Source organism: Solanum stenotomum, unplaced genomic scaffold (genome assembly GCF_019186545.1).
Source record: "Solanum stenotomum isolate F172 unplaced genomic scaffold, ASM1918654v1 scaffold5030, whole genome shotgun sequence".
NCBI classification, from domain to species: Eukaryota; Viridiplantae; Streptophyta; class Magnoliopsida; order Solanales; family Solanaceae; genus Solanum; species Solanum stenotomum.
Window position 1 is genome coordinate 3448 of NW_026035528.1, and position 8579 is coordinate 12026.

General features: G+C 31.4%; 2 non-coding genes across 2 annotated transcripts; both read left to right on the plus strand.

Annotated features, from left to right (window-relative positions):
- Positions 1-3178: 3178 nt before the first annotated feature.
- On the plus strand, positions 3179-3328 carry LOC125852774 (5.8S ribosomal RNA). Its single transcript, XR_007445059.1, has one exon. It is a non-coding gene; the product is annotated as a 5.8S ribosomal RNA (ribosomal RNA).
- Positions 3329-8209: 4881 nt separating this feature from the next.
- LOC125852773 (5.8S ribosomal RNA) lies at positions 8210-8365 on the plus strand. The gene has a single exon (XR_007445058.1). It is a non-coding gene; the product is annotated as a 5.8S ribosomal RNA (ribosomal RNA).
- Positions 8366-8579: the final 214 nt, after the last annotated feature.

An 8579-nucleotide genomic window follows, 5' to 3' on the forward strand; every position in this document is an offset into this window, starting at 1 on the left:
CGTGGGGCCACATAACTTGCAAAGATATATATACATACATACATTCTATTAATACAATATTTACACATTGTAGACTATTTTTTTCAATCTCAACCAACTCAATTTCCTCTAAATAGTCTAAAATTTGCATATATAAGCACCTCTCAATGATTCAAGTCTTTTTATATATTGCTCATGTAAAACAATATACGATTCTTAGTAAGTCAAATTTTAACATCAATCTTTAAAGAAGTTTTAATTATCGAACATAGAATCTTAAGTTTTTTTCTTTCTCCATTCCCATTTTCTTTCCCTTTTTCCAGATCCATTTAAGAAGGCTGAATGGTCATTTTTTTGTAACAAATAATCGGTGAGTTATTTTGGATAAGGAATTTTAACTGTAACCGATATTTTGTCTAATTTTTCCATCTATTAAATGGATTTCAATTTTATTGTTTGTTAGTTAATTCTAAATTAAACTTCTTTGCATAACATTACTACACGTTTTTTCATATATTTATGTTGATTGCAGTACACGAAAAGAAAACTTATGAAACTAAATATAGATGGTAACAATTTTTGTGGTTTTTCAAGCATTTTCTTTTGTAACGTACGTTATCGATAGAAATACTTGTGAAACTATTTCGTTTAGATCAATTTTTTTGGGACATCTATTGACGAATTTTAATATATAAATAAAATCATTCCCTTATATAAAAAAACACTCATAAAACTCTAATCGAGCAGTGAACAAGGTGGAATCATATTTTACACGACACGAAGCAAATATATAATTGCCTTTAAAATGCATACCACTAAACTATGATCGAATAGTTAATGTTTTTATAAAAAAATAGTATGATTACTTCCCTGAATTTATCCATGTATCCTCTTCATTAATTTTTTTTTATTTTACTCTCTCTTTTTTTTACTATTCTTTAATTCTAATTTTTTTATGTTTAATATTACGAGATTAAAGAGCACTTTGATACATTCTGCATATCTTTAATTTTAAATCATAAGATTATTCTATCTCGTAACTATCTCTATTTTATGATTATAAACTCACACAGTCACACTATCTTCTTTTTCCTAGTATTTATCTCCTAGATTAGATGATTATAATGATTATTTACCCTAAGACTTTTGGTTTAGATATGATTCTTTAGTTATTTAATTGGAAAAATTAGACAAAATGTTTATTGAGTCAAAATCTCTTGTTTTAAATGAGACAATTATCACTTCTTATGGATTTTTTTTTTCATATATTCTATATTTTTTTCAATGGCAAGTAAAGTGCAATTCACTCCTTCCCTTTTTTCCCCTAATATCTTTCTTCTTTCGGTCGTTGAAGAAGATGAACTATTCTAATGATTAAATAATATAAATAATGTAAATGAATATACATACAATGATAATTACTTATATAGTATACTAGATAATGGTGCCCGTGCTATGCACGGGCCCAATAATATAAATGGTATGTTTTGGGGCTAATAACGGAGTTTTTGAAGCGATTGTTTGCGTGGATAAAGGAATAAGTTTTTTTTATCATAAACCTGTACTTTCTTTGACACTATTAAAAAGGACCCAATATATGTTATTTTTGTTGTCTCAATTTATGTGACACAAATAAAATTTGGAGAGTCATCCAAATTTTCATATTTTTTCAAAAATGTTTTAAGTTATTAATTATTGTGATTTATAATATTTTTATGTAACTTTCAAATAACCTATATTACTGGTCACTTTGTCCTAATTTATGTGATATGGATAAAATTACAAAATTAACTCTTTTAAAATGTCTTTTAGATATTTTAAGTTGTTAATTATTATTATTTATAATACTTTTTTGATAATTTTAAAANGCAATAATTAATTTGCAATTATAATTATTAATAATATTTTGCATTGGGAAGAAAATAAGTATAAATTTTTTTCCCGTTAAATAGCAACGGAATATGATTTGTTGCTAATCACTATTTTTTCTGTAGTGACACTATATATAATATTAGAACAAAAAAATTACCTAAATACCTTGTGTGACTATTATTTTATATAAATAAAAATATAATAAGATTAAAATCAAAACAAATTAAGGAGTTGACCGAATAAATCTCGAAATAATAGCCATGATAAAAAAAGTTTGCGTCAAACGGATATTCGAGGCAAAAGTTACGATCGTTTGAAGTTTCACCAAATTAAAGATTGAAACTTGAAAAAGTAGTTGTAAATTGGTGAAACTTCAAACGGTCATAACTTTGGCCTCGGATGTCCTTTTTAAGCGATTTTTTTTTTTGAATTTGGGTATTTTTTGAGATCTATGCGACCAAACTGCCAAAGAGCGGTTTGACCGAGCCATTTTTTTAAAAAACGTCTTTTAACCCATTCAATTTTGAAGAAAATTGTAATTCTTTATTGCTATGAATCTGATAAAAGAAAATTGATTTTTGAGTTCGAAATACTTTGATAATGCATATATAAATGTCAATTTTAATGCTAGATAATCAATTTTCTAATAAACAGCTTTTATCCCAAAATTTTTAAATTTCCCCCAATTTTGCATAAGGATTTTTGTTCCTTAAATAGGTCTGTGAAAAATATTTGATTAAACAAAATGATTTGGAGTTGGAAATACCATTTTAATACATAAGTGAAGTCCATTTTAATACCAAGCGTCGGCCGAGGCCTGCGCCAATCCACCAGGTGACATAGGCTCGACATTGTTGATCTTCAATGAGGAATTCCTAGTAAGCGTGAGTCATCAGCTTGGGTTGACTACATCCTTGTCCTTTGTACACACCGCCCGTCACTCCTACCAATTGAATGATCCAATGAAATGTTTGGATCGCGGCGATGGGGGTGATTCGCTGCACGCGATGTCGCGAGAAGTCCATTGAACCTTATCATTTAGAGGAATGAGAAGTCGTAACAAGGTTTCTGTATGTAAACATGCGGAAAGATCATTGTCAAAACATGCAAAGAAGAACGACCCGCGAACACATTTTAAACACTTGGGGGAGACGCGCGCCCATCGTGCACCTCCCTTTCGTCACCGGCGTGCGCGCCTGCACGCTCGTCGGGCGACCAACGAACTCCGACATGGAAAGCGCCAAGGAATACTAAAATTGATTGCCTTCCCCACGCGCCCCGTTCGAGGAGTGTGTGGGGGGATGTGTGCTGCTATTTAAACACAAACGACTCTCGACAATGGATATCTCAGCTCTCGCATCGATGAAGAACGTAGCAAAATGTGATACTTGGTGTGAATTGCAGAATCTCGTGAACCATCGAGTCTTTGACCGCAAGTTGCACCTGATAGGTCAAGGGCACGTCTGCCTAGGTGTCACGCATCGTGTCGCCCCCACACAACGCAAGGCGTGCGGGGATAAATAGACTAACTGGTGAGCATTTATATTTCATCCCGTTTTGTAACCGAGCAAGTTGTTCGTCCGGGCGTCACTCCTAAACACAAATCACCTCAATCAAATGGGTCGATCGAGCTCTCTATACTCTTTGGTCTATCTAACCTCTCATCTCCCGATTTTAAGATTAGACAATATATTTATCTCGAGGTGATTAGGCAAAAAATACTAAAACAAGAATATAAAAGTAACTTGTATTGACAACCAACAATTAATTCAAAAAGCCTTTAATAATCAACATTCAATTCGTAGCTACAGCCTCAGAACAAGGGCGTTTAGCCACTCATGCTATTCGAAAACAAGAAATTACAACAATTCATGCAAATTCTGGTAAATAGAAGAGTTAAAGGATGAAAACCTATTAAAAACTTGGAATCTTGCTCTTGCACACCCAATAAAAGTTGAACCCTAATAATGGAATCCTAAGGATCTATTTATAATAGTAGGAAAAGTTGGGAACAAAACCTACACAAATAAGGAATCCTATTTAATGTTTAAATGTTGGAAAAGTTAGAAAAAGGGTGGCGTGTCGCGCCATTATTGCACTAAGAAGCACGCGCATAACTTTCCCATGTGGCGCGGCGCGCTGCAAATTGTCTGAACTTCAAGCTCTGGCGCGGCACGCCTATCAGCGCCAAGGATACACCCTCTGAACTTTTGGGGTTGGCGTGTCGCGCCTAGTAGTACGCCCCAACAATTCTTCTGATCTTCAGGCCTTGGCGCGGCGCGCCTAGCAGTGCGCCAGCCACTGTGCCTTTTGCCTTAACCCTTTTTTTGCACGTCTTTGCTCCTTCTTTCTTCGTTCCAACTCCAATTCCTTCGAGAGTTCCTGAAATAACTAATCATATGTGTAAGTGCACAATCATCATAAGTATAACAAAATCAAGCTAANAATGGACCCAATAAATGTTATTTTTGTTGTCTCAATTTATGTGACAAATAAAATTTGGAGAGTCATAGAAATTTTCATAATTTTTTAAAAAATGTTTTAAGTTATTAATTATTGTGATTAATGGTATTAAATTATCCAATAATATAAATTTTAGAGGTACAACCATAAAAGAAGAATGTACAACACTATCTAAGCACATGTAACACTTGTCATGTGCTAAGTAGTAGATATTCCCACTTATTATATATAGTAATAGAAAAATATATATAGAAATGAAATATTTATTATTTAACTAAATAATAAATATGTAACTAAAAATCTTGTTAGGTTTTGGTAGAAAGCTAACAAGATAGTTACAATCATAGTTGCATTGTGGCTTATTATATATATAATATATTACTCCTTTTTTCTCAATGTCTGTAACATAGATAAAATTTCAAGAGTCAATCAAATGTTGTTAATTGTTAAGATTTTCAATACATTTTATATAGTTTTCAATAATTTCACATTAAATAATACATATTACTACTTTTGTCTCATTTTATGTGACATTGATAGATTAATTTTAAGAATCAGTCAATTTCTTTTTTTTTTTGTGTTTTTTTAATAAATATTTTAAGTTGTCAATTATCACGATTTATTATATTTTATACATAATTTGTAACGATAAATTAATTTCAAGAATCAATCGAATTTTTTTTATATGTTTTTATTTTTGAAATATTTTATGTTGTCAATTATCATGATTTATAGTATTTTTACGATAGATTCACTTCAAGAATCAGTGGAATTTTTTGTATTTTTTTCAAAACATATTTTATGTTGTCAATTATCATGATTTATAGTATTTATACACAATTTTTAAATATAAAAAACACACAAAAAAAGACAAATAAATTAAAATGGACCCAATAAACGTTATTTTTGTTGTCTCAATTTATGTGACAAATAAAATTTGGAGAGTCATTGAAATTTTCATAATTTTTTAAAAAATGTTTTAAGTTATTAATTATTGTGATTAATGGTGTTAAATTATCCAATAATATAAATTTTAGAGGTACAACCATAAAAGAAGAATGTACAATACTATCTAAGAACATGTAACACTTGTCATGTGCTAAGTAGTAGATATTCCCACTTATTATATATAGTAATAGAAAAATATATATAGAAATGACATATTTATTATTTAACTAAATAATAAATATGTAACTAAAAATCTTGTTAGGTTTTGGTAGAAAGCTAACAAAATAGTTACAATCATAGTTGCACTATGGCTTATTATATATAGAATATATTACTCCTTTTGTCTCAATGTATGTAGCATAGATAAAATTTCAAGAGTCAATCAAATTGTTAAGATTTTCAATACATTTTATGTAGTTTTCAATAATTTCACATTAACTAATACATAATACTACTTTTGTCTCATTTTATGTGACATTGATAGATTAATTTTAAGAATCAGTCAATTTTTTTTTGTGTTTTTTAAATAAATATTTTAAGTTGTCAATTATCACGATTTATTATATTTTATACATAATTTGTAACGATAGATTAATTTCAAGAATCAATCGAATTTTTTTTTATATGTTTTTATTTTTGAAATATTTTATGTTGTCAATTATCATGATTTATAGTATTTTTACGATAGATTCACTTCAAGAATCAGTGAAATTTTTTGTATTTTTTTCAAAACATATTTTATGTTGTTAATTATCATGATTTATAGTATTTATACGCAAATTTTTAAATATAAAAAACACACAAAAAAAATACAAATAAATTAAAATGGACCCAATAAATGTTATTTTTGTTGTCTCAATTTATGTGACAAATAAAATTTGGAGAGTCATCGAAATTTTCATAATTTTTTAAAAAATGTTTTAAGTTATTAATTATTGTGATTAATGGTGTTAAATTGTCCAATAATATAAATTTTAGAGGTACAACCATAAAAGAAGAATGTACAACACTATCTAAGCACATGTAACACTTGTCATGTGCCAAGTAGTAGATATTTCCACTTATTATATATAGTAATAGAAAAATATATATAGAAATGAAATATTTATTATTNTGTTTATTGAGTCAAAATCTCTTGTTTTAAATGAGACAATTATCACTTCTTATGAATTTTTTTTTTCATATATTCTATATTTTTTTTTATGGCAAGTAAAGTGCAATTCACTCATTCCCTTTTTTCCCCTAATATCTTTCTTCTTTTGGTCGTTGAAGAAGATGAACTATTCTAATGTTTAAATAATATAAATGAATATACATACAATGATAATTACTTATATAGTATATATACACAATTATACACAATTTACAATGTCGATATTTTACATATCGATACAACTTTTTTTGTCACATATACAGTTACAATGTGAAAATGGAGGCTTGCTTGAAACCCTAGATTGAACCCTTCTTCTTCAAGTTCTAGAGAGAGAAATATTTGAGAGGAAGAACTTTGAGAGTTCTTTTGGGTTTTGGAAATAATGATTTGAATGGGTGAGTTTTGGGGGTAAAATGACTATAGGGGTCCTAGGCTTGGGTAAAACGACATAACTTTGATCTAATTAAAACCGGAAAAGACCTTTTTCCCCCAACTTACAGTGGTTTGGCTCCTCGTGTGGATCATCGTGAAGGTTGCCCAAGCCCAAATCTTGGGTTGTTGCCTCTACGCTTAGCCCTAGCTTAGACTACTAGATTCCGAGGTGTTACACTTATTCACTGAGTAGCTCTGATGAGAAAGAATACTAAGAGGTGTTGCAAAAATGTTGACAGTTTAAAACATGTATCAAAGAACATTTTAGGTTATTGATGCAATAATTAATTTGCAATTATAATTATTAATAATATTTTGCATTGGGAAGAAAACAAGTATAAATTTTTTTCACGTTAAATAGCAACGGAATATGATTTGTCGCTAATCACTATTTTTTCTGTAGTGACACTATATATAATATTAGAACAAAAAAATTACCTAAATACCTTGTGTGACTATTATTCTATATAAATAAAAATATAATAAGATTAAAATCAAAGCAAATTAAGGAGTTGACCGAATAAATCTCGAAATAATAGCCATGATAAAAAAAGTTTGCGTCAAACGGGTATTCGAGGCAAAAGTTACGATCGTTTGAACTTTCACCAAATTAAAGATTGAAACTTGAAAAAGTAGTTGTAAATTGGTGAAACTTCAAACGGTCATAACTTTGGCCTCGAATGTCCTTTTTAGGCTTTTTTTTTGAATTTGGGTATTTTTTTNGAGAAAATTGGAAAACATTTTCCGGAAAATATTTTCCTTCATACCAAACACACCCAAAATGATTTGGAGTTGAAAATACCATTTTAATACATAAGTGAAGTCCATTTTAATACCAAGTGTCAGCCGAGGCCTGCGCCAATCCACCAGGCGACATAGGCTCGACATTGTTGGTCTTCAACGAGGAATTCCTAGTAAGCGCGAGTCATCAGCTCGCGTTGACTACGTCCCTGTCCTTTGTACACCTCGCCCGTCACTCCTACCAATTGAATGATCCGATGAAATGTTTGGATCGCGGCGATTGGGGTGATTCACTGCACGCGATGTCGCGAGAAGTCCATTGAACCTTATCATTTAGAGGAATGAGAAGTCATAACAAGGTTTCTGTAGGTAAACATGCGGAAAGATCATTGTCAAAACATGCAAAGAAGAACGACCCGCGAACACATTTTAAACACTTGGGGGAGACACGCGCCCGTCGTGCACCTCTCTTTCGTCACCGGCGTGCGCGCCTACATGCTCGTCGGGCGACCAACGAACCCTGACGTAGAAATCGCCAAGAAATACTAAAATTGACTGCCCTCCCACGCACCCCGTTCGAGGAGTGTATGGCGGGACGTGTGCTGCTATTTAAACATAAATGACTCTCGACAATGGATATCTCGGCTCTCGCATCGATGAAGAACGTAGCAAAATGCGATACTTGGTGTGAATTGCAGAATCCCGTGAACCATCGAGTCTTTGAACGCAAGTTGCACCCGAAGCCATTAGGTCAAGGGCACGTCTACCTAGATGTCACACATCGTGTCTCCCCCACACAACGCAAGGCGTGCAGAGATAAATAGACTAACTGGCGAGCATTTATATTTCATCCCGTTTTGTAACCGAGCAAGTTGTTCGTCCGGGCGTCACTCCTAAATACAAATCACGTCAATCAAATGGGTCGATCGAGCTCTCTATACTCTTTGGTCTATCTAACCTCTCCTCTCCCGATTTTAAGATTAGACAATAT